This window comes from Mus caroli, unplaced genomic scaffold, assembly GCF_978045245.1.
Source record: "Mus caroli unplaced genomic scaffold, Mus_caroli_1 scaffold_7, whole genome shotgun sequence".
Lineage (NCBI taxonomy): Eukaryota > Metazoa > Chordata > Mammalia > Rodentia > Muridae > Mus > Mus caroli.
Window position 1 is genome coordinate 49,348,939 of NW_028227262.1, and position 24,037 is coordinate 49,372,975.

At 44.8% G+C, this 24,037-nt stretch overlaps 1 protein-coding gene across 12 annotated transcripts in view; it reads left to right on the forward strand.

The window, feature by feature from the left end:
• Foxp1 (forkhead box P1) overlaps positions 1–24,037 on the forward strand; it is a 597,317-nt gene that overhangs the window by 212,746 nt on the left and 360,534 nt on the right. For 11 of the 12 annotated variants that reach the window (XM_029478340.2, XM_085840212.1, XM_085840223.1 and 8 more), the window contains one exon: positions 3,667–3,761. The exons of the other annotated variant lie outside the window; for it this stretch is intronic. The gene's annotated coding sequence lies outside the window, so the exon portion shown is untranslated. The remainder of the gene's footprint in view (positions 1–3,666; positions 3,762–24,037) is intronic. 12 annotated transcript variants of the gene reach the window in all.

Below are 24,037 nucleotides of genomic sequence, written 5' to 3' on the forward strand. Positions count from 1 at the left end.
TTCTATGATGAACCACTTTGGGAGCAGTCTCCGTTTTATCATCCCTTTAATAGATGTAGGCCTACCTTTTAAAAAAGTTATTCATTTTAAATTATTATATGAATATTTCAGGATTATAATCATCATAAAATGAAAGAAAATTTGTCAGACCAAAATAGAAATTTAATTTAAGATAGAAATTGATTATAAGGTTTAGTTAGGACTAGAGACGTGCATAAAAGGGTATTTTTAAAGCCCTCCAGCTATACAGTTTTGTTATCATTTCAGAAAAATCACAGATGTGTTTATTGATGTCCTTGGTGATCATATTTGAGTCAGTTTAATTAAAGGCCAAACTTTTGTAAGGTTGAAAAAGCAAAGTAAGCCTTGTGTCTGTCATCCATGGAGACACGAACTTAAAGATCTGTACTCAGAGTCCCCAGATTACTGTCACCAAGCAAACACCAAATGCAGGGAGAGACAAATCCCAATACACTGACACAGCCATGCCCTGGAGGGTCCCAGGCCTGTCCGAGATACGTACGCATCCCGGTCTGTTACTCCTCTATACACAGCAGTCCAGACACAGAACCTGCCCAGATACGGAGCAGTGGTCAAGTGAAGACAATGTGGTATACAGGCACAATGGAGTTCTAGGTTTCTATTAAAGGATAAAACAAAACAACAACAAACACAAAACTATGTCAGGTACAGGGAAAGGATCTGAGCTGGGGGTTAGCCTGTGAAGTGAAAGAAGCCAGACTCAGAGGACATCAAGTTTTCTCTTGTTTGCCGAATTTAAGTTCAAGTAAACAGTGGGGGTGGGGTGGGGGGGAGCTGTTGAAGTGACCAGTGGGAAGGGCAGGGGAGCGTACTTGGAGAATGTGAGCAAAGTTATGTGTGTGTGACAGCGTCCTGGGGAACCCCATTATTTATGCATATTACATGATGCCCTGGTTCAAAGATGTCTAAGATTTGTAAGAGGTAGATGGCACTCCTGACTGGCACTCTTTGACTGTGTTGAAGTTCCAGCGGTCATGGTCAAAAAACAAGTCAAGCTAGTTTATAGGCATGCATGTGTGATTCTAACATTCCCTTCTCTTTCCTTGGTATCCTTCCACCTGTCACTGGGTCCTGGGTGACATGTGAAGCAGGAAACAAGTTGACCAGGTTTGTTTTCCAGTCAGCTCTTGCTTATTTTTCTCTGGTGGCCCTTTGTTTCCATGGGGTTCAAATTTACTATTCATGAGACCCATTTTAATCAATGACCGTATCAGACAAATGGAAGCTAAGCGCTGGTTAGTATGGTGGAAATAAACATGGGCTCTCATTAATGGTGCTGTCTGAATAATGAGGTGAGCGCTGTGTCCTGAGCTACACTGAGAGCAAGCAAGCTCCTCACTGGAACGACAGGATGACAGCTACGTCTAAGCTACAGTCATTAGTGGGCCCCGCCATCAATGTCATGGTACTGTGTCAAATTAGTTAGTGTCCCCTTAGCCGAGAAGCTGGACCTACAAATTATCCTCCCACATCCCCGGAAGCCGTGTTTGTGAAACCCACGATCAAGTGTGAGCAAATTATTAACACGGCTCATAAATTAACTAGTTTACAGGCTTATAACATTTTACAAGTCGATAATAAAGGGCCCCAAAGTTCCCCAATGGCTCTGTCCTGGTGTGAGGACCAAGACTAGCCAACTTTCTATGTGAAGCTGGTGGTTGGAAGAGGCACAGCTCCTGGGGTCTCAATGTCAGTGTTGGGTGGTATTCTCCAGGAATGCCAGCAAGTGTACTTCCATTGAGGACCACATAATGAAAGTCATTATCTCATTATGCTGATGAGTGCATGACAATGGTCCTTTCTCTTGGTGGCAGTCGTTCCTTCAGAGATTACATCTGAATGGTCACTGCTCACCCCAATGGACATTTTTAAAAAAATATTTGTGATGCATTCTTATGTTTAGTTTGAGAAGAATAATGACCGCATAGCTTAGCTTAGAAGAACTAGGATTTGTGTGTGTGTGTGTGTGTGTGTTGGCAGCGTAGGCGTGTGGGTAGGTACACAGGCACACGCTCACGTGACCATCATTGTGCACGTGTGTGAGGAGGTCATTGTTCTCGTGTGCTTTCCCAGTTGTTTTCTAAGGTGGATGTCTCACTGAGTCTGGGGTACGCTGATTGGGCTGTGCTGGCTGGCTGGCTGCACAGACCTCTCCCACCTCTCTAGCACTGGGATCTTGTATATCCTACTGAACTCATCTTCCTTACTGCTTGCCTGGCAGGCACTAGGCTGCCTGGTTCATCTCCTAAGCCCTTGAGTCTCCCATGCTCAAGCTGGTCTGCCTTGAACAGTCTATGAGTTGCCAGCCTCTGGTGCCTAGGAAACAGGCTAGTAAACAGCCTGGTGAAGTCTGCCTGAGGTTATCTGAATCTAAAAGAGATACAGACCCAGGTCGTCATCTCTGAACTCTCCTCTGTTTTTTCTTGACAGACAACCCACGTGGTTTCCCAAGACTTGTTCTCAGACTTTGAAGTCATAAAACTTCACACATCTTTTCAATTCTAACTTCTCAGTTTGATTAATCTAGGAAATGGGTCCAGTCATCAGATGTTACTTGAACATACTGAGCATACTGTGGGAAGAGAAGAACACTTATATATCCTTGAAGTACTCACACCGCACCCTGATTCTGCTTCGTTTTGTTCTCCTAGAGCATTCGTTCCTTCTGTAGGCTCCACAGCAGTGGAGATGGTATTATGATCACCTCAAGGTTTCGTGGGAGCCTTTGACAGGCAGCTATTCTGACATAGTCAGCAATTGCTCAAAGGGGGATTGAACCTACTTGGTAAATAGGACACTCATAACTCAGCCAGACCACAGAAGCCCATAGCTTCAGCACACATACCTGCCCCCATGACAAGTCTGTGTCCTGGCCTCTACTAGCATGTGGAGACAGTGTGTCTGGCTCACGAGCAGCAGCTCACCTGCCTTTTCAGGGCACCTGTGTCAAGAGGGATGCATTTCCTCCTCGACTCTTCTCCAGAATATCTGAAGCCAGGTTAATGGACCCAAACCTGAAGCAAAATCTTTGTTTTGCATGAGTGTTTCTTCTTGCTTGTACTCCCAGTACCTGTGATCATTATAATTCAGATTGCATCCTAAAAATGTGGCTGGAGAGATGGCTCTGTCTGCACAGTGTTTGTTCCCGTGAGATTGGACTGTGCATTCATATCCCTAGCACTTGCATGAAACAGTGGCATGTGTCCTTCAACCCAGAGCTGATGAGAGAAGAGACAGTTGAATGCCTGAGGCTTGCAATCCAATTAGTCTAGGCAAATGGGTAAGCACCAGGTTCAGTAACAGACCCCATCCCAAAATAGTTTACAGACCTGATTGAGGGAGTCCTCTCACTCTGACCTCTGTCCTCCATGCACATGCACACATGTATATGTGTGCATATGAGTATATACACACACCAAAATAAAAGACACTAATGAGCACATAAGGGAACCAGACTATGGTAGGGAATATCTATGCTCTTGAGAGCCACAGTTGTGCTTGGTTTTTCCTCTTCCTGATTCTAGCAGAGGAGGGGGAATCAGGGCTAAGTTCATGTGTGAGGAAAACAGCTCTATGAAACAGACAAAGTCCCTCACCCTAACCCTTCTCTCCTTCTTCCCCCAGGCTCCTTCTGTGTGCTGCAGTCTTGTGGCGTTCTGCAGGCCCCCTGCCAGTGACCCCAGGCTTTTTATGGCTGTGAGACTCATTAAAAGCTCAGGGTAAGTGACCAATGTCTGTGTCACCAGAGAGTAGAAAGAAAATTGTGGCTCACTTGCTCTAGGATCAGGGAAGAGTCCCAAAGTTGGCAGGTACGGGTCTGCTGCCACTTTCTGTGACAGTTGTAGGAAAATTGTATCTAGAGATCCCTTCAGGGTTGGAGATGAGAGCTCAGTGGGTGAAGTACTTGCCTTGCCAGCATGATGGCCTGAGATCATTCCTCTGCATAAACAACAATAAAATCCAGGCATTTGCTTATCATCCCAAACAGAGTGAACTAAAAAGAATCCCATTTGTGCCTGGTTGTGGGCCATAGTTGTAGGAAGATGTCGAAATGCAGAGATGGCTCACATTGTTTCAAAGGGACCAGAGAGTGACTCTCGTCACCCTCCTGGGCCACGGTGTCTTTTGCAGTTAAGCACCTCTGCTATTGGTTAGCAGAATTAGCCATAGGTACTTGAAAAAGGAAATGGGTGAGGTCACTCTATTCCCATGAACCCAAGTAGTTATTGAGCTATTTTGACCCAGGTTTTCCTCCCCCATCCTCTGATGTATCAAGGTTGGGGTACTGTCCCTGAACTTGACAGCTCATGGGGGACTAGTCACTCTGACCTCGAGCAAACTGAATGTGGAAGATAGGAGGATTTGAAGTACCTGCCCTTCCGACCTGGCAGACCAAGTGAAGCAAGGTGGGCAGGATGTGAAAGGCTTCCTTCCATGTGAGGAAGGAAAGCTCTCCCGGCGTCTCTCTCGCTCCCCAGTCACCTTCATTGTCATTAGCCAACTAACCCAGGGTGGTGGAATATCCTTTTATTTTGTGAGTCATATGGTTTCTGAGCTCCAACTGTGTTACACATGATGGACATGCTGTTGAAATATCTCTTTAGTATCAAATATGGATGAAGGGATACATGGGTAGATTATGGCAGGCTAAAGATCAAATGCCAATGAAGAGCGATTAAATTTCCTTTAATCATCAGAATCTGAGAGGGCTTTAAGATCTTCCACCTTTAATATAGGCCTTAATAAATAATAATGCTTTGAATGGCTGCAGTATGTTTGAATTTCACAAGTCTTGCATGTCAAAACATATAGACAGGCTCAGCAAATACGTTTCTCGGGACTAGTAGTGCTAATTAAGAAGGGAGGTCAGGGTTAAACAAACAGCTTTGAGAATAGAAAGTGGGAATAATAAACCCAATTTGAGGATTTTTCTAGGGGTTTTGTCCTCATAGAAAATGACAGTGCACCCTGAATGGGTGTTTCTGTTTCGATATATGATTTGCAAATGACTCTCCTAACAGATGTGTCTGTGGGTACCTGAGAGAGTAGTTTGTGCCTTCTACCTTTCTACTCTGCCTGCTCAGGACTGTTAGTTCTTTCTTTGGTGGCTGCTGGATGATTTGTAAATCCTGCAAGGAAGAGACAGGGACTCAGGAAATGGAAGGGGCCTTCCAACAGGGCCTTCTTGGCACAGCTTTCCTGAAGCCTCACTTGGGACTTCAGCTCCCGTCCTCTGGATTCCTGAGAGATGCAGCCTCGGCTGTAGGAACTGTGATGCTCCCGAGGGATGGAGAGCAGGAGAGATACACAGAGGCTGAGCTGCATGTGCGCTGCCTTACACCCGGTTCTTTGGTGGACTCCTGTGGCCCTGGGTTTGTTACTCTGGGATAACATTTCAGTCCGCCTGGTTCTTAGCAGAGACACACATCTCTTGAGCAAACTCTTGAGACTCCATATTTCTTATGGTGCCGTGCCGAGTCTTAAGAATTGTGAGGATTTTTTTTTTTCTCCTGTAGAAAGGTGTAAACCAAAATTTAAAGTCCTGGTTATACAGAGGAGTGTTCCTTACCGTGGTTCTGAGGTTTTGGTCCAGGTTAAGTGTCAACATGGTATCCCAATGACAAGGCCAATTCGTGTCCAGTGGTGCTTGTCCCAGTGTCTGTGAGTGACAGGGCCTCAGACACTGCTTTTCCTGTCTTATGTAGACTTGATGTGACAACCCATCTCTCTTCATTCCCTCCCATTGGCTGTGGTGCCTGTCAGCTGATCCCTTCTTACTTTCAGGTGACAAGTGACTTTCCCCATATACATTTTCTGCTTCAGACTGGCTTGTATGTTCTTTCTGTGGCACAGTGAACAGGATGAGACTTGCCTGGGAACTATGGAACACTCTCCTTGTCTCCCAGCCCGTGAGAGAGCTTGGGAGCTACAGCATACAGCCTTGCTGTCACACCTGCTATGGACACAGGACAGCAATGTCACCATACTGTGTGTGCTGATACTAGATTGGCTTAGACTCCGGTCTTATTTTTCTAAGTTGTCGGCTGAGCATCTCTTAGTAGACCAGCCTAGAGTCCCAACTGCCTCATCTGTAAGCCTGTTACTGGAGAATCAGCAAGATGATTCAGGAAAAGAGTTCAGTACAGATTTTGGTCTTTAGCTGAGGCCATCACTGTGCACAGCACTTCAGTGGGAATGTTGGAACCTGCCATCCTGTGGTGGGGTTGTGGTAATTGTCTGCCTGACAGAGCATGCACTTTCCACAGTCCAGTACCTGTTGCCAGGTTTCCTTTGCATAGACATTCAACTTTGGGAGGTGGCCCTGATGCCTGTATCCCTTTTCTTCTGTGCCTCAGTTTCCATATGTGAGGTGAGGGTAGAGGTATTAGTGGTTGCTGCTATTATATGGAGATGGTTCATGCCCAGTGCTCTGTGCCCACTGTCTGGAACACAGCTGTCAATTAGAAAGGCCAGCAAGGGCTTCTGGGAGATGCTCTGAGAGATGTTATCTTTAGCTTTCTTATTTTTTCAGTTTAGAGTTTTGTTTATTCTCCCACCCCCCGGCACTGTGTGTGTGTGTGTTTGCTGTATAGCCCAGGCTGGCTGTATACTGGACATCCTGCAGCCTCAGCCTCCACAGTGCTGGAATTACCAGCATGCACAGCAAGCCCCCGCTGTACTCTTCATTTTGAAGGTGACAGGGATGGTGGAGAGACTTGATTCCTGGTGGTGTTTGTATGTTTGTTCATGTTTCATGCATTAAATGAACTGTAAAATAGAAAGCAAGAAAGAATGGGCTGGGGCTGGAGGGTTGGCTTAAAGGATAAGAGCACTGACTGCTCTTCCACAGGTTCTGAATTCAATTCCCAGCAACCACATGGTGGCTCACAGCCATCTGTAATGGGATCCGATGCCTTCTTCTGGTGTGTGTGAAGCTACAGTGTATGTATATACATAAAATGAATAAATCTTTTAAAAAGAAAGGAAGGAAGGAGGGAGGGAGGAACAGGAGGAAGGGAGGGAGGAACAGGAGGAAGGAAGGAAGGAAGGAAGGAAGGAAGGAAGGAAGGAAGGAAGGAAGGAAGGAATTCTTGTAGGGTAAGAACACTTGGTTCAACCATGAGGACAGATCTGAGTTCAGATCCCTGAAGACATGTAACATGGTAGGCATGGCCTCTTATGTCTGCTCCCCTACTGCTGGGGCTCCCCTAGTGCTCCCCTAGTGCTAGTCACTGAGTTCTGCCCCTAACATGACAAGATCCAAGTTTATTGAGAAAGTCTATTTTAAGGGATTAAGGCAGAGAATTAAAGAGTACCGATTGCCCATCTCTTGCCTCCATGTGTGTGCATGGGAGAGTTGCATCTCTGTCCGCGAATTCACACACACGAATGTACCACAGACATACAGGCAGCACAGTGTGGAAGTGAGGGTAATCTGTTTTCTGTGTGCTGACTGTTGGATATCTGTGCCTTGTCTCAGACCATACAGGGTCCTCATGTCCAACACAGCAGCAGCACATCGTTGGAGCCCAAACCATTTCTCCAGAACCTTGGAAAAGGGGTGCATGGCGCTGAATCCCATCTTTGGCAATTACTCTAGGGATCCATTTTCCCAGTGTTCGTCAGAGCTGATTTGATCTGCCTGGCAGAAGAAGGCATCTTGTAGTAGTAGAAACCCTTCCATGCTGTTAAATGCACAATTGACCTGCCAGCCCAAGTCTTCCAGTTCTTATCTTTTGATGGAAAACTTACATTTGCATAGCTGGAAGGAATTAGCTTTAAATATCCATCACTGTTAGCACCTTTTACCTGCTTTGAGAGGGTGCTAAGTTGCTGTATTATCCCGTTATGCCTCTGGTTGCTCTGTGCTCGTCAATGTGGGTTTGTTACATAAAAGCCAAGGGGTAGAGAACCCTTCCCCACGGCACGTAATGTCTGCTGGTAGAAGGCGAGAATGTATTAGCTCACACTCATTGACAGGAGCCTTAGGTTAGCTAGGGCACATAAGAAGGCAAGGTTGCGTTTGTTAAGTTTTAGTTAATACCATCTCAACATATAAAGTAAAAGAGAACCGTTGACCCGCTCTGGGCTGGGAAATGGCTCAGCTGAGAGGGTGCTTGCAGAACAAGCGTGAAGAGCTGAATTGGGATTTCCAGCCCCCATATTTTCAAAAGTCAGGCACAATGTAATCCCAGCAGTGGGGAGACAGAGACAGGAGACCCCGTATTCTGACCAGACCAGCACTTCCACATTCAGTGAGAGACCCTGCCTCCAAAAATAAGGTAGAGAGAAATTGAGGAAGTTCATTTCAGGCCTTTGCATATGTGTTTGCCCACAGATACACGGATGTGTTGCGCACCCCCCCCCATCTCTTCCTGTTTCTTTTTCATATCCCCTAACCTCACACCTGCGTGTGTGTCACATAAAACAAAAACAAAACAAGTGGAAATGCCATGTGGTGGAAGGCCTGCCATCCCTTTGAGGAAAGAAAAGGAGAAAAGACAGTGAGTGCCACTCAGGCAAGGCAGGGAAAAACCTTCCATTTGACTCTGAACAGACCTCAGAGTGAGTGTCACTCAGGCAAGGTAGGGAAACTTCCATTTGGCTGTGAACAGACCCAAGGCTAACACCCTGCTTTTGAGCTCTTTCAAAATATCTAACACCCCTGCTTTCAGGTATCATTTGAGAACATAAAATAATAATTCACGGAAGGGGAATTGGATTGTACACTGGGAATTGGGGTAAGTTTTGTTTGCACAGGAAGTGGGCCAGCCTGGACTTACCTCCTCTGCCCTCTCCAAGGCCCCAGGAGTGTCAGTCAGCAAGAGGGCCTGGGGGGGCAGTGACAAGGGTTTGTTTGAGTGTTTTCTAGTTTGGCTGCCCTAGGCGAGGACAGCCTGGTACTGTGGGCCCTCAGTGTTAGGTGTCTCTGGCTGAGAGGTGCTGGGGACAGAGTTCTTAACACTAACTTGTAGAGCAGACCCTTCTGCCTGGTTCATCTGGTGCAGAGAGCTGAGGCCTTATCCTTGTCCTTTGTTCCCAGTAGTTGATTATATGACAACATCTCTTCTCCAGTATAGGCTCATTTCCTGAATGTCACCTTGGCTTGGGAACTCTCCTCACAGAAGTCATGCTGGGTGCCTTGGGTTTTATAGAGGTGGATGGGACTGGACAGTCAGGGCCTGTGCTATGCCAACCTAGCCCCTGACATGTTTCTCCCTTCCAGTGTATTCAAAGATGGATGCTGAATTCCTTCTCTTTCAACCCCTTCCGGCTGTCCTCGTCGCTCTCTTTGTCCCTCCCTATCTCTGTCACTACCTCTTTCTCCATCTGCCTCTGTCTATGGGGATGGAGCCCTTGGGTTTTTCTAAACTCAAGAAGAACCTAATCATGAGGAACTTTGCTCTGAACAGTTAAAAGAAACACTCCCCCCTTTGAAGCCTGCCCCGCTGTCACTGCCTTTCTGAGAATTAGCTGTGTGCCAGACAGGACTCTAAGAATTTGACATTTATTCACTTGGAACAGACCCGAGGCTTCTAGAAGTCCACTGTTAAGACGAGGAGACCAAGGCACAGTGAAGTGTGATTTCCTGCATAGAGTTCTCTGCCTAGGAGGGCAGTTGCAGGAATTTGGACCCCGGGCTGTTTCCTGTGGTCACTGGTTTGTAACTTCTGCTCACCTGGTCTTGCCTACCTCCTTCTTTTCTCCTAGGATTGATATGCAGGGGGTCTGCTTTAGCATGTGCACAGCTGTTGCTGGGAACTGCAGGACCACACCTTGAGCCTTCGTGCCACTCTTGAGTGTTTCATCTGTCTATGCCTTTCAAATTTTTGTTTGTCGCTAATACAGGACCTATAGGGACTGAAAATATGTCCCGGTATAATTAGGACCAAGCACATCCTTTTGTCTCTAGTGTATGTGCCTATTACACGTCTCCCCCCTCTATCTTTTGAGTTGTTTGGCTGTGGTACAGTTTTCTAATTAACCTCACATCTGTAACCCTCATTTTATATTAGGTTAGCCTCTGACCAGCCAACGATTGATTTGTTCCGCTCAATCACCTCTGTGAAAAAGTAGGGTTAGCCAGAGTGCCCTGCCCAGAGCACTGGTCCTCTACCTGGGGTCTTTTTTGTAACAAGCCGGGGGAGCAAATCCTCCTTACACATGAAAGCACTCATGAGGGAAGATTTTGATTGACCACCATAAAGATGTAGCCACTTAGAGTTAATCTGAGTTACCTTTAGAAAGCCTGTAGTTACATGGCTAGTAGAATTGTGGATTCACTAGCTGTGTGTCCTGGATAGTATTAGTAATATAGGAGGTGGGAAGATGCATAAAGACAGGGACCACAGATGAGCTGTTCTCACTGAAACAGTTTTTAACTGTCTGTATTTCCATGTTGTCTCAGAGCAACATGTATGTATGTGTGTGGTATACATGCATATGAACGTGCATATGTATGTGTACATACATGTACATGGCATTGAGGAGTGGCTGCCTTGTTGTCCGTCTGGCTAGCAAGACATTGCCTTTGCCTTCCAAGCATTGGATTGGCCAGGGGTTGGGGGTGGGGTGGTCCCTTGGCCACCTGGCATTTACATGGATTCTGGCTTGGACAACAAACACTTCAACTACTCGCAACGTCCCAGAGCATGAAGCACTCCTAACACATTTCAGCCTTCAAATCCTAAGCTTCTCCGTTGTCAAGTCACTTAGGCACAGGCATTGAATGGGCTTGTAATTTTCAAAAGTCAGACTGTAGCATGAGCTTCGAGAGCATCTTGGTCAAAGGGGCTCAGGGGTACTAGGTCTCCATCCCAGTCTTGTGGCCATGATCAGTTCCATGTTACATTCCTTGCCAGGGTGCACCTGGTTACATCATGTCTCCCTAACTAAATCTGCTTCGGGATAAACTCCAGCAGAATAAATCTATCTTTGTAAAATTTTTACCTTTATTTATTTGTGTATGCATGAGTACATGAGTGTATTTGTATGAGTACTTGTGCCACGGCATGTCTGTGGAGGTCAGAGGACAACAGAGTCGCCTCTACCTCTCAGGAGATTGAAATTGAGTTAAGCTATTCTGCTAGCACAAGAAGTCTATTCTAAGGCTTCATCAGTGTTAGGCAATTTGGCTTTTACTGTTGTTGTGATTTGGGGAGGGGAGATACAAATGCATGGGGAGGTCAGAGGCCAACCTTGAATGGCATAGCTTATGCACCCTCCACTCTCCTTGGAACCTCACAAGGCAGGTTAGGCCAGCTGGAGGCACAGCTCCTGATACCTGCCTGTCTCCTTGCCTTACATTCCTTGGGATTTCAAGTGTGTATCAGCACACTGTTCCTGTGGGTGCTAGGAATCAAACTCAGGTCTTCATGCTTGCAAGGCAGGCCCTTTGCTGACGGAGCACCCCCTCATCTGTGTCCTCAACTCCCCACCATTGATTGGTCTTTTGTATATCTGGAATGCTGGGCTGCCCCTCCGTAAAGCAGCAGGTCGTGCTTGACCTGTGTAAGACAGTGAGTACTAGGGGGCGGGGGTGCTGGTTTAGAAGGCAGGGCAGAATCCCAGGAGGTAGATTATATCTGTGTATGTCAGGTAGCTTAGCTAACCTGTAATGACCTGTCATCTCTGAGATGTTTCTTGTGACCTTGTCTGCATCGTCTTTGGACATCTCAAGTGGCTTTCTTACGTTGAAAACGGGCCATATCTCAGAGATATAATCACTTGTGTCTACTCCGGAGGTTGGAATCCTCTTACTACTGCCCGCCTCCTCCAGACTTCCACCCGGGGTATCCCATCTAATATCTGCCATGGGTGTCTGAGTGCAGGCCATTTGATTTCGAAATTCCACTGCAAGATCAGAAGAAAAGGTCTTGGTGGGCTGTGTCTGTGAAGAGGAGGTTGCTGGGAAGCATGGGAAGCTTCACAGAAGGAAGAGAACTGTAGGGTCTAGGAAGTAAGCCTGAGTCATCCATCGCAGGGGAAGGCCCCTGTTGGCATAGTCTCTAGGATTAAGCCTGTAGCACACTCAGGCTTGCAGTGAATTTCCCAGAAAAGCTGACTTAACATGCTTGTTAATATGCATGTCTTTTTATAAACAGTTGACTTATTTTTATTTGATGTGTGTGTGTGTTCACCTGCATGTGTGTGTATGCATCATATGCATGTCTGTTTCCTGAGGAGACCAGAAGAGGGTGTCCGATACCCTGAGACTGGAGTTATAGATGGCTGTGAGCCACCTGTTGTGGGTGCTGGGAACTGAACTGGCATCCTTTGCAGGAGCAGCAAGCTATTTAACTCCCGAGCCATTTCTGTACACACATCTCTTCAATCTTACCATATCCAGGATCCAAATGAGAAGCTGATCTTGGAGGACTGTATGGACGGCCGTGGCCTGTGTTCTGCTTTATCAGTTTCCTCAGAACATAGTAAGCGAGGAGTAAGTCTGCATGGGTACATTTTGGTGAATTAAATTGCAGCAGTTTCAGTATCACTTCCCTAAGAACTTCAAATGATGTTTATGCAACAAGCATCCTTGGATGAAAACAAAATCTTCTAGTCTGAGTTTCCTCATTTGGTAGCTTATGAGAACCTTCCCAGGTGTTCCAGTTGAGAGAAGCCAGAAATTTGGTAGTGGTTGTCTATTTTGATGTTTTGAGACAGTTCTTACTACGATACTTAGACTGGGCTACAACGCTGAACCCTCTGGCCTCAGACTCAAGAATGCTAGGATTATAGATGTGTACCACTATACCACACCCAGAGTAGAATATCAACACAACTTTAGCCACAGGGAAATCCTGGGTGTTTACCACTCATTTCTATTATAGGGCACCAGTTATCTTAAATTGCTTGTCACAAGCTTAAAAGGTAATTCTGTTATATGTCTGTTTAACTATTGATTTAAAACATCTTTTTCTATATGCCTTGGATAGATTTTACTTTTTGTTTGCACATGTCCTTGCATTATAAAAATTGAACCTATTAAAGATGGTGGGATTTAGCAAAGACCTCTTAACTCTACATGCTTTTATCACTTTCCTGAATTAATAATTTTATGTCCCCCATTTCTTCTCCTTGGCCCAGGATCCATCCCTCTATTTGGATCTGTGCATATGACTTGATTAATTAGGCAGTCTGTTAATTCTGATTTACTGAGTTATAATAGATCAGTGTCCAAGCATCACTGTGTAATTCAGACTAAAAAGCTCTTCATATTATCAAAACAAAATTTAAATGAACAGATAAGCACATTGAAACGTGCTACATTAAAACAATGCATCTCCCAAGGGAAACGAATTTTAAAGTATAAAAAAAATGACTTCTTCCTCCCACGTTATCATTATTTTTTTATTGTGACACCTGTCAGATTGTCTTTCACAAGGAACATCCTTAAAAGGATTAGATTTTCTTCTTAGGTTTGGAAATTATAGCCAAACAGGACCGAGTGTGATCCAAGCATGATAGATGCATTGTGTTTTCGATCGCAGTAGTTTAGTGCTGCTGCACGCGCTTATGCTCGTCCTGACCACACTGGCCTCTGATATTGGAATCACTTGTGGACGTGAACTTCAGCGGTATGGGGGGGAGGAGGGAGTTTCAATAAGCCTGGCTCTCTTTCACAGCTGAAGGCATTGATGGTCATTAAAGATCACTGGGCCACGTTCCTTCTCCTCCTTTGCTAATGGCTTATTGCTAAGAACAATCAGGCATCTCTCCTTTCCCCTTCTGCCTCCTTTGGATCCTTTCTTGGTACATGACAGTGCCTTAGAAAATGAGCAGGTAAGGCTGTCAAGAAGGTTCCTTGGTGGGTAAGAGTGTCTGCTACGCAAGCAAGAGGACCTGAGTTCAAATCTCCAGTAAAGTCATGTGAAAATGTTGGGCATGGACACATGCACCTTTGACCCCTGAACTGAGGTGAGGTGGTTGACAGAATACCTGGAGCAGGCTAGACCAAGACTGTATCTCAAGGGAATGGGGCAGGGGTGTTGGAGATCAGGACTCTGTTCTTGCACTCTCCTGCCACACATGTATGGCACACACATGCTCTCCACACACATGCACACACATACACACTAAGTTTAAGAAACTGAGCACATAAGTCAACACAAGAATACGTTTCCTTGTCCTGTGAATCCTGCAGTTCGTATTTTGCAATTATTAGTTTCCAGGAACATCTATGGTGAACATCAGTTTGTCTCTGCCCTGCCCCTGTGCATGCCCCACCCCTTGTGCACTCAGGCACACAAGCAACAATGGTTTGTTTATGTGCACTTATATCGCTTGGCATCTCAGAGGTGTGCAGACTGGCGGGTGGAAAAGTTTAAACACCAGCAGACTCCCTGTCCCAGCTTCCTCAGCCACATCTGGAGCTGCACAGCTGGAGTAAGCGGAGATGATGAATTTAATATGTATCCATTCATGAGTTTACTAAACTCTTAACTTTTTATGAATGACTATATTCAGTTTCTATGGAAAATGGAGAAATGGATACTGAAAGTGTTCTTTCTGAGTGTAAGAGTTTGAGAGAGAATTTGGGAGTAGGGAGAGAGAACAGACTGTGTATGGAGTCAGAGATCAACTTGAGGTGTTTCTTCAAAGATCACCCACCTTGGTTTGTTGGTTTTTGTGTTTATTTTGAGACAGAGTCTCTCAGTAGCCTGTATCTTGTCAGCAACTCTTGGTAGGCTGGCCTTTGGGCTCCAGGGCTCTGCCTTTCTCCATCTCACTGGTGCTGGGATTATAAGTGTGTACACCATGTCCAGTTTTGTGTGTGTGTGTGTGTGTTTAAACGTGGGTCCTGAGGTCATATTTGCACAGCAGTCCCTTCATCAACTGAGCCATCCCCTCAGCTGAATAGATGTTTACTGAACTTAGTGTGCTGCCGATTGCTCTCCATACCCCAACCATACCCAGAGGCAATAAACCTTAGCTCCTGGGTATCCTCCTGTAGTAGCACCCAACGCTGCCATTCCTTGATCTAGAAGATTGTATTGAAGGCAGTTGCAGAAGGGTGTTTAACTCAGATTGGTGTTTGGGGGTTCTGTGAATCTGCTTAGTTTTCTTTAGGAGGAACCTTTGATGTTAGTCCTAGGTGGCTCTCATCTTGGGGGTGGTTACTGTTCCAAGGGGAAGCCAGGTTCTGGCTCTCGTTCGGCAGCCTCGATGACAGACAGCATGATACTTGAGTTTCCTGCTAGCTTCTCTCTCTTCTCAAGAAGGAACCAAATAAGGGATTTTTTTAAGAAGCCAAACCATTCTTGATTAAATTCAATCTCTAGTCATTTTCAAAGAGACATTTTGACACAGAGATGTTATCTGGGATATTTACAGGTCACATTTTCAATCAGAACTTTAATTTGTGTTATTGTATTTAACCTTTTTTTTTTGTTTCTCTTACATTCAAATCCCAGGCCTTATACATTCCAGACTCTTTATTAAATATCCATATCCCTTTACCTTGATTTTGTTGTTGTCTGCTTTGCCTTTCATTCCCTGAGTTAGAATCTCCTTGTTAGTAGCCCAGGTTGGCTTTGAACTTTTAACCCTCCTGTGTTAGCCAACAGTGCCCTTGGGTTATGGGCATGGACCCCCCCCCCACTCTTCTGAGTCCTTATTTTTAAATTTTAGTTGTACATGTACATGTGTGTACCTGTGTATTCATGTAGAGTTCAGACATTTACATAGGTTGTCCTCCTCAATTGCTCTTCTTTTTATTTTTTATTTTTTTAATTAGTGAGAAAAAGAAACTGAGTGTTTGTGTGTGAGAGAGAGCACAGGGCCCTGGCATGCATGTAAAGGTTAGATGACAACTTTGAGTGTGGTCCTCTCACTGTCTACGAGATAGGGCCTCTCTTGTTTATCGCTGTGTATGTCTGGCTCACTAGCCTGTGAGCTTCCAGCCATTCTCCACTCCCTGCCTCCTGTATGCCTGCAGTGACACGCAGAGATCAGGGTTGTGTGTGCTGGGCATGTTGCTTTTACGTTGGTCCTAAGGATCTGGACTCAGTCAGTCTTGGGTGTCAAGCACTTTCCCAGTGGGCCATTTTCCCTCCACCACACCTTATTTTTCACCATAGGGTCTTTTACTAAACCCATAACTTACTGATTCAGCTATGTGTACATATAGCTGGCTAATGAGCCCCAAGGATCCCCTTACAGAAATGTGTTGTCACACTAAGATTTGTACAAGGGGATCTCAACTTGGGTCCTTGGACTTTCAGGACAAATTTTACCATCTCCACAGTCCTAATTTAGCATTTTTTGTACGTAACATTGGTTTTCCACATCCAGGTCTTAATAATAGGACAAGAGAACCACCTAGAAATGACTGCCTAAAGGATGAGATAAGTAGTCATCTTGGATTTTAAGCATCCTTAGACACAGAGCACCCCTACCTCAGTGGTCCCTAAAAAGTCTCAAGGGCAACATGAAGAGACTCTCTGGATTAAGGGCCTTCTTAATGTGTGTGACAGTGGAGAGAAGCAGGCAAGACCCCTGCAAGACTGGATACTGTTACTGTGTGGCTTTATTAATTGGATTTATTCCTTTAAAATGACACATGGATGAAAACAACCACCTCTTCTGTGGTCATGGTGAGCAGATGTTTACCGTAATTCTCTGCTCAGTGGAAAAAAAAAAAAAAAAGGCCTCTTCGACCCAACACAAACAGCCACGTTGGCCTGGCTCGGCCAGAACCTTGGCATTTGGGTCTTACTTTATATATCACAGCTCCAGTTCCACAAGCTTCCAAGTGTGAGGCTTAGCTCACCAGCTTCTCCATCTGCAGGCAAGGCCTGCTCACAGAGGTCTATTATGTGAGTCCTTCATTCTCACACTGTTCTTGGCCTTGGCCCTTCCTCATTGAAACCAATATCCCATCTGCAGAGCTCTGTTTTTTCCTGTCTCTTCCTGTGGAACCCCTGCCTCCCTGGCCACCCCATGTCAGCTTTTGCCTGGGTTTGTGGCTATGCTTCGGGGTGATTTCAGTCACAGGAGTCTGCTCCTGGTTTGCTTTCTGGATGAGGGAGTCTGATGTCTTCTGGCACTCTGTGAAATAAAAGACATCTCCGTTCTTCACAGTTTGCATTTGTGGCCCTTTGTTTTTACACGTGGGTTTTCTTGGTTGCCTCACTTCTGCATTTTTTTTGCTAGTTCCGGTCTTTTTTCTTGAGCACTAAGTTATTGTGGACTGGTGGAGTCTCTGCCCACACCTGCCCCCTCATAGTTCTGCACATGGTGCCTCCTCCACACGGCCCTGGCTTTCTCTGTGGAAGACTGCTGCGTGCTTGCGGGCAGGGTGGACAGGAAACACAAAAGCAGAATTTTGCTTTTCTTGGGAAACTCCTCCCTTGGATTGGGGGACTCTGGGTGGCTCTTCTTATTTTGTTTCCAATGCCAAAATAAGCAGGAATCTTGAATAAACACCAGCCTAGGAAAAAATAAGTAATTTTAACATTAAGGGGAACATATGTTCATGTTGAGAGAAACCAAACTGGACAGGAGCTGGTGGTTCGGTAAAGCCTGTGGTATCTCCCTTTCAGTGCAGACCAAGTTTTGATTTATTTACTAAACTAATTTGTGTCCCCCATCACCGAGTCTCTTCTTGTTGTAAATAAGTCTTGAGTTTAGGAAATTAAGGTATGGGCTGGCGAGATGGCTCAGCGGGTAAGGGCACTGACTGCTCTTCCGGAGATCCCAAGTTCAAATCCCAGCAACCATAAGGTGGCTCACAACCACAAATGAGATCTGACACCCTTTTCTGGTGTGTCAGAAAACAGCTGCAGTGTATAATAATAAATAAATCGTTGGGCCTGAGCGAGGCGGGCCAACTGGAGTGACCGGAGAGAGCAGAGGTCCTAAAAACAATCACATGAAGGCTCACAACCATCTGTACAGCTACAGTGTATTCACATGCATAAAATTAATAAATACATCTTTAAAACAATTTTTAAAAAGGAAATCAAGGTATACTAGAAATTAACTGATATATGCCATATATTACAGAGTTTGGAGTTTTCCTCATTTTTCTGTGGTCTAAGTTGTGTATCTATTACTGTGACAAAATATCTGGTAGAAATAACGTAAGGTGCAAGAGGTATTCGTTGGCTCACAGACCAACATGCAGGGAAGGGATGGCACCCAGAACACCCTGGTACACACCTTGGTGCATGGTGACAGTGGCTTGTGGTAGTTGGTCATACAGCACAAGATAGCAGTCATGGTGCTGGGATGGAAGTAGGGCTGATACTATATCCCTCAGGGCTCACCCCCACTGACCTACCTCTACAGCATCACAAAATGGGGAGTGAGCTTTTAAACTCATGAGCCCAGTGTTAGCAATGGGGTCTGGGCTGAGTGTTTAAAGTCCTGAGCCAGGGAGAGTAGTCTCCATCTGAGCCACATGGTTTGAGGTAAGCATTATCTCGAAATCAGGGTTGCAGTTGTCCAAATAGGATTCTTATTTCATCTGACTTAAGAGGGTGGGATCAAGGGTGTGATGTCTGCTCTAGATGTTTGCCTGATTAGCGACATATTACTTGTCTTTTCCTCTGACCAGAAAATACCTGTTGGTGAAACAGGACAGATGCTTGAGGGTTTCAGATGGTTTGTGGGTGGTGGGTCTTGAAAACTCTGCTAATTTGCAAAAATATGGGATACAGTGTAGGATAAGTAATAGAGAACAATGTAGGATACAGTGTAGGATAAGTAATAGAGAACAATGTAGGATACAGTGTAGGATAAGTAATAGAGAACAATGTGGGATACAGTGTAGGATAAGTAATAGAGAACAATGTAGGATACAGTGTAGGATAAGTAATAGAGAACAAGGTTCTTTAAGGGTTACCATTGATCCCATGTAAATTCAGAGCCCGGGAGAAACTCACCAAGACTGCCTTCCACTTTGTAAGTGAAATACCCGGGTCTTTAAAATGTCATTGTTGCCAAAGGGAAAGCGGTGGAGCATTCTGGGTACCGGTGTGTGTTTCCAGTGTCAAAGCCAGAGGGGTTTTGATGGGACTGGCAAGAGCAGTTAGCTTTGTTGTGCAGTTCTGTAGTTTCGTTTGTTTTACACATTCTCCATATAGCTCTGCCTACCCCTGAACTCATGTCATGCCAGTTCTGCCTCCCAAATGCTGGGCTCTAAGATGCCCATAGCTTGTATATCTGCATGTGCAGAAGGTACCTCTGATGCCTACCTAGAAGTCATGAAAACCCTCAGCCCTTAATAGCCTTCTTTTTACTTGGAGTTTTTGACACGAGTAGATTTAGAAACTGGTAGGGTGCATTGGAGCATACATTTAGACTGTTCAGTTCAAAAATAAATAAACTCAGGGCTTAAGTACTCTGAATAGGGGAAAAAAATAACTATAACAGCACCTAGCTACACTCCCCCAAAGGTGCCATCTCCAGCTGACAACACTGTTCAGGAGTCAGTCGGTGCACAAAAGAGGATGGCGGTAGGCTGGTTGCAGTGTTCCCTCTTTTCAGTCCTTATAGTATGCTGTGCTGTGATTTTTTTTTCACCCCATTCAGACTCTTGATGGCTGCAGATCCCATCCCTGTGTCAGGGCAAAGTAGGCAGGGATGGTGTCAGGGCCACACTGGAAATCCTCAGAAATCTTGTGCAGTGATTATTCTGTGCCTGCTTATCAAGTCCTTGTGCTCCAATGGCTCATCCGGTAAGTAGCATTCTAACAGTATAGTCTTGAATGCTTTGGGGATAAGGCAGGCCCCCATCCTTACCCCCACCCCACCCCCACCCCGGCCTCATGGTCTGTGTTAGCACACTGAGGCTTGGGGAAGTTAGCTGTATTAAACTGCCTGGGGCTTATGGAAACAGTAAGTGAAACTGAGCCAGGAATGTCTGTTATCATGCAGTAAAAGGTTCTGCATCAGGACCAGTCGCCAGGCTCCGGTGCTGTGTACGGGTGTGTGATATGGCCACCTTGAGGGAAGCGGGGCCAAGAAAATGAGACTTACTTTTTCTTTTTCCTTCTTGTCTAGAATTGGTTTAGAACTTGGAATTTTCAAGGTATACTTCATATTCAAAGCAAAGCTTTTTTGTTTCTTTAAAAGTCTTACTTGTTTGTTTCTGCTGTGCAATCTTGATTCCTTAACCAGCAAGAATATGGGCACTGTCCCTTATCTTAGGATTAGAGTTTTCAGTTTCTTGAATTAGGCTATGTAGGCTCCCATGATTCCCTGTGGTCTTAGGAACCAAGGCTCTCCTCTCAGCATCTCCTCTCCACCTTTCTTCTCTCCCACCACCAGCTTCGCCCACTCTGATCTTGTTAGAGGTGATACTGGCTGTTATGTGTTTGGGGCTCATTAATACATGCTTCAGGAGAAGTTAGGTGTTCAGGAGCCTTGGAGGAGTTTTCTAAGGATGGCACTTTTCATACCTTCATTTGCATGTTAAATAGGGGAAAGACTGCAAACTTCATAGCAAGGTAACTATTATAAGTTCCAGAAATTACACTTGTAAGTCTAGGAATTTCTCTCCAAAGGCACTGCATTCAAATTGGGAGAGAAATAAATTTAAAGTTGTGTCTTCTGCTAACTTGTGATCATAACTTCTTAAGAAATCTTTGATAAGAAGTTTACATTCTACCAGAAGTTCCCATGGATGCATAACGCTGAAGTTGTATCACTTCAAATTTGCGTCTTTACTGAGTAAATGTAGTTTCGGGAGATGATGAGTCTTAAGAGTCATGTTCAGGTTAAAGATCAGACACATTGGTGAATTTGGTAAGTGCTTAACTGCACGTAAGGCTTCAAGGTGTCATCTTTTCCTGTGTCCATGTGTACAGTAACAGTTTCCCTCTGCCCATAGCTATCCTCGTGTCTGGTAAGCTCTGTATGTTTTCTGTTTGGGTAATCTAAAGATATTTTCTAGTTTTCCTTGGAGATTTTCTTTCTAGTGTTTGGTAATCTGGCAGCATGTTGTTTGATTCTCCTTGTGTTTATGAGTCTATCCAATTTGTTTTCTGATTTCTGATTGTATTCTACTACAGTTGGAGGATTTAATTTCCTAGTGTTCTGTTTTCGGCTCAGCATACAGCCCCTGCCGAGGAAAGTCCTCCAGGTAACTGTGTCTTCTTTCATTATGGGATGTTTCCTGTGGCTGGCTGGCTGGTCTAGCTCCTTCGTTTCTGTCTTCTATCTCCTTATTCCCCTTCTGCCTCAGTTGTCTTCGATTAGGATTATTGGAGTAGTGAGTTGCTGGCTGCTCTCACAACGTCACTTCTCTGTTCAAGCCCATCAGTCTTTGCTTCTGGTGGTTCTTTGGGATCTTTGAGCCTTGGTTCTTAAGGATAGCATTTCTTGAGCAGATGGAAATGTAGCCTACTATTTTGTTGTCTACTCTTAGGGTTCTTTCTGATTTTGATTTTAGACATGTAGTCAATCCTATCAGTAGAACTGTAGGACTATCCCGGGCAGCCCTCTAACACTGGGGGCAGTACCCTTCCCAGTGTAGGTAAGCAGAAATAAAGGATTGGTAGCTTATTTAGCCAGTGTATTATTTTGTTATTGTAGGCAGCTGGTGAGGTCCAATTGAGGCCACATCAACATTATCTTCGGTGGCAGATGGGCAGGGGCTTCGATTTACCCAGATTGGTCTTTCATCTCGACTGTTCCAGAGCTTTGTATAGACCTAGCCTAACTCAATACAAACATATTCCATGGGAAAAATATGCTTTTGATGTTTTAGCAAATAAGGATAAAATGCAATTTTCTCACTACTGAATCTCTGACTCTACAGCCCTCTCTGTGTGCTGGCCACGTGGCAAAGTCCAGGTGCAACTGTCATATAGAAATTGCTTTTCCCCCAAAATACAGAAATGGGAAATAAACCAATTTGGGCACAAGTTGTGTATGCTAGATTTACTTAGTATCTGTGGAACATCTCCTTGCGTTCATTGTATTAAGGACTAATCAAAGAGTTAGAAGAGCTTCATTTCTGCCAATAAGCATGGGTAGAGTCTACAGTCATATCTCAGCTGCTGATGGATTAGTTTTGCTAACATTACTATAGCCAAATATTTCTTCTTTCTCATTACAGTGGCATTGTATATTTATTTTAGATCTGTCAGTGGGAACACAGGATGGAGCTGATGTGAACACAGGCATGCACATAGACATTATTTCTCACTGAAAGGATTCTGTTTTGGCAGACTCACGTAGCTCAGACTGGCCTTGAACTCGCTGTGGAGCTAAGGATTACTTTGAATTCCTTTAACCTTCACCTTCTAAGTGCTGAAGCTATAGGCATAAAGTCACAATCTCAGTTATTAGCAAAGTTTTAAGTTACTTATCTTTGATTTTATGTATCTGTCTTAATATTGCAAACCATATTTTGATGTACAGTTGGCTGTGATCAATTCACTTGGAATAGAAAGGGGTTTTTCAGAAGAGAGTTTATTTATATGTTAAAATTGTTTTAGTAACAGCTGTGAGTGGTCTGTAGAGTTGGTCATTGGTAGAAGAAGCCAGGTGGTATTGTATCTTCCCTTGCTTGGATTGTGGACTGAGTCCTTATTACTTGTGTAGCAGAATCCCACCTTCCTACCTGCTTCCCAGAAGCCATCAGCTAACTGCCCTTGTCCCAGACAGCCACCAGAGTTCCTGGTTCACAAATGCAGAGTAAACAGAAAATCTTGCTAATTTGAGCCCAGTGGGAGCCTTCACAGTGTAATGAGGGGCTAATTTTGAAAGCACAGAGACATCTTAGAGAAGGAGAGCCAAATTTTTAAATGATCTGAGAGAACTAATTGAGAATGGCACTTAAGAGTGAGATGCTAACACATGGAAGAATTGCAACTGGAGATTCGTGTCCTCCAGGAGTCTGAGTAATTACACTGTCTTAGTTAAGTTCCTGTGGATGCTGATCTGAGCCTGGGAATGATTCCGCACAGGTTTGTGGAAGGAATGTCCCTGATAGGTTTTAACGAAGTACACGGTGGTGAGAGTGGTTGGAAGTTCTCCAGGCCCTGACCTTAGTGATGTTAGTGAACGAGGAGAGGGTGGTTAATCTCAGGCCCCTACCATTCTTAAGATGCTCCTGTTGTAAACATAGCCCTATGCAGACTGGCTCAGCAAGTGCAGTTTTTGTTGTCAGCCTCCTTTGACATCATAATAAATTTCAGTTGCCAAATCTTTCTCCATAGAATAAAATGGAGGAGAGCCGTGCAGGGTATCTGGACCGGAGCCAGGCATGGGTAAACACAAGCAGACATTCTGACGTGGAAAGGCTCCTACCGGAGTGAGGGGATCCCACTGGGTTGGCTTTTCTTCGTGCAGCCACCCTGGCACTCTGTTCCCGAGCGGCGCCTTTTGTTCTGACTCCGAGCCCCTGTGCTATTGGGCATATGTAACCTCACTGCGGCACGCTGGTTCTCTGGACCCAGCTTGTGAGGACCACCACCTGTTGCCCTTGACTTGGGGCTCCATAGTGTTGTCTTTTGTTTTCCTCTCATTACATTTTGAACATCAATTTCGTGACTTGAAAAGAAAGTAATGACTTTCAAGATGATTGGAAGGATGTTTCAGGTAGTCAAAGATGTTTTGCTGTTCTTTCATTTTTTTTCTAGTTCATTCAGACTTCATTCTTAATAATTTTCTACTTCTGTGACCCCAAATATTCAACTGACAACTGAAGAGGACTACCAAACACTTGCTTTTTACCCATTTGTACCCCAAGATTTTCATTCTTCTCTAAACTACGTCTGAGGCTGGAGAGAAGGCACGGTGGTTAAGAACACTGGCTGCTCTTCCAGAGGTCCTGGATTCCAATTCCCAGCAATCACACGGTGCCTCACAACATTCTGTAACTTCAGTTCAGAGGGATTCAGCATCCTCTTCTGGTGGTGTCTGTGGGCACTGCATGCACATGCTACATAGACATACATGTAAGCAAAACACCCCTACATGTAAAATGAGACTAATGTCTAACTTACTCCTTTTGTGCATTTGCTGATGCTGAGGATGT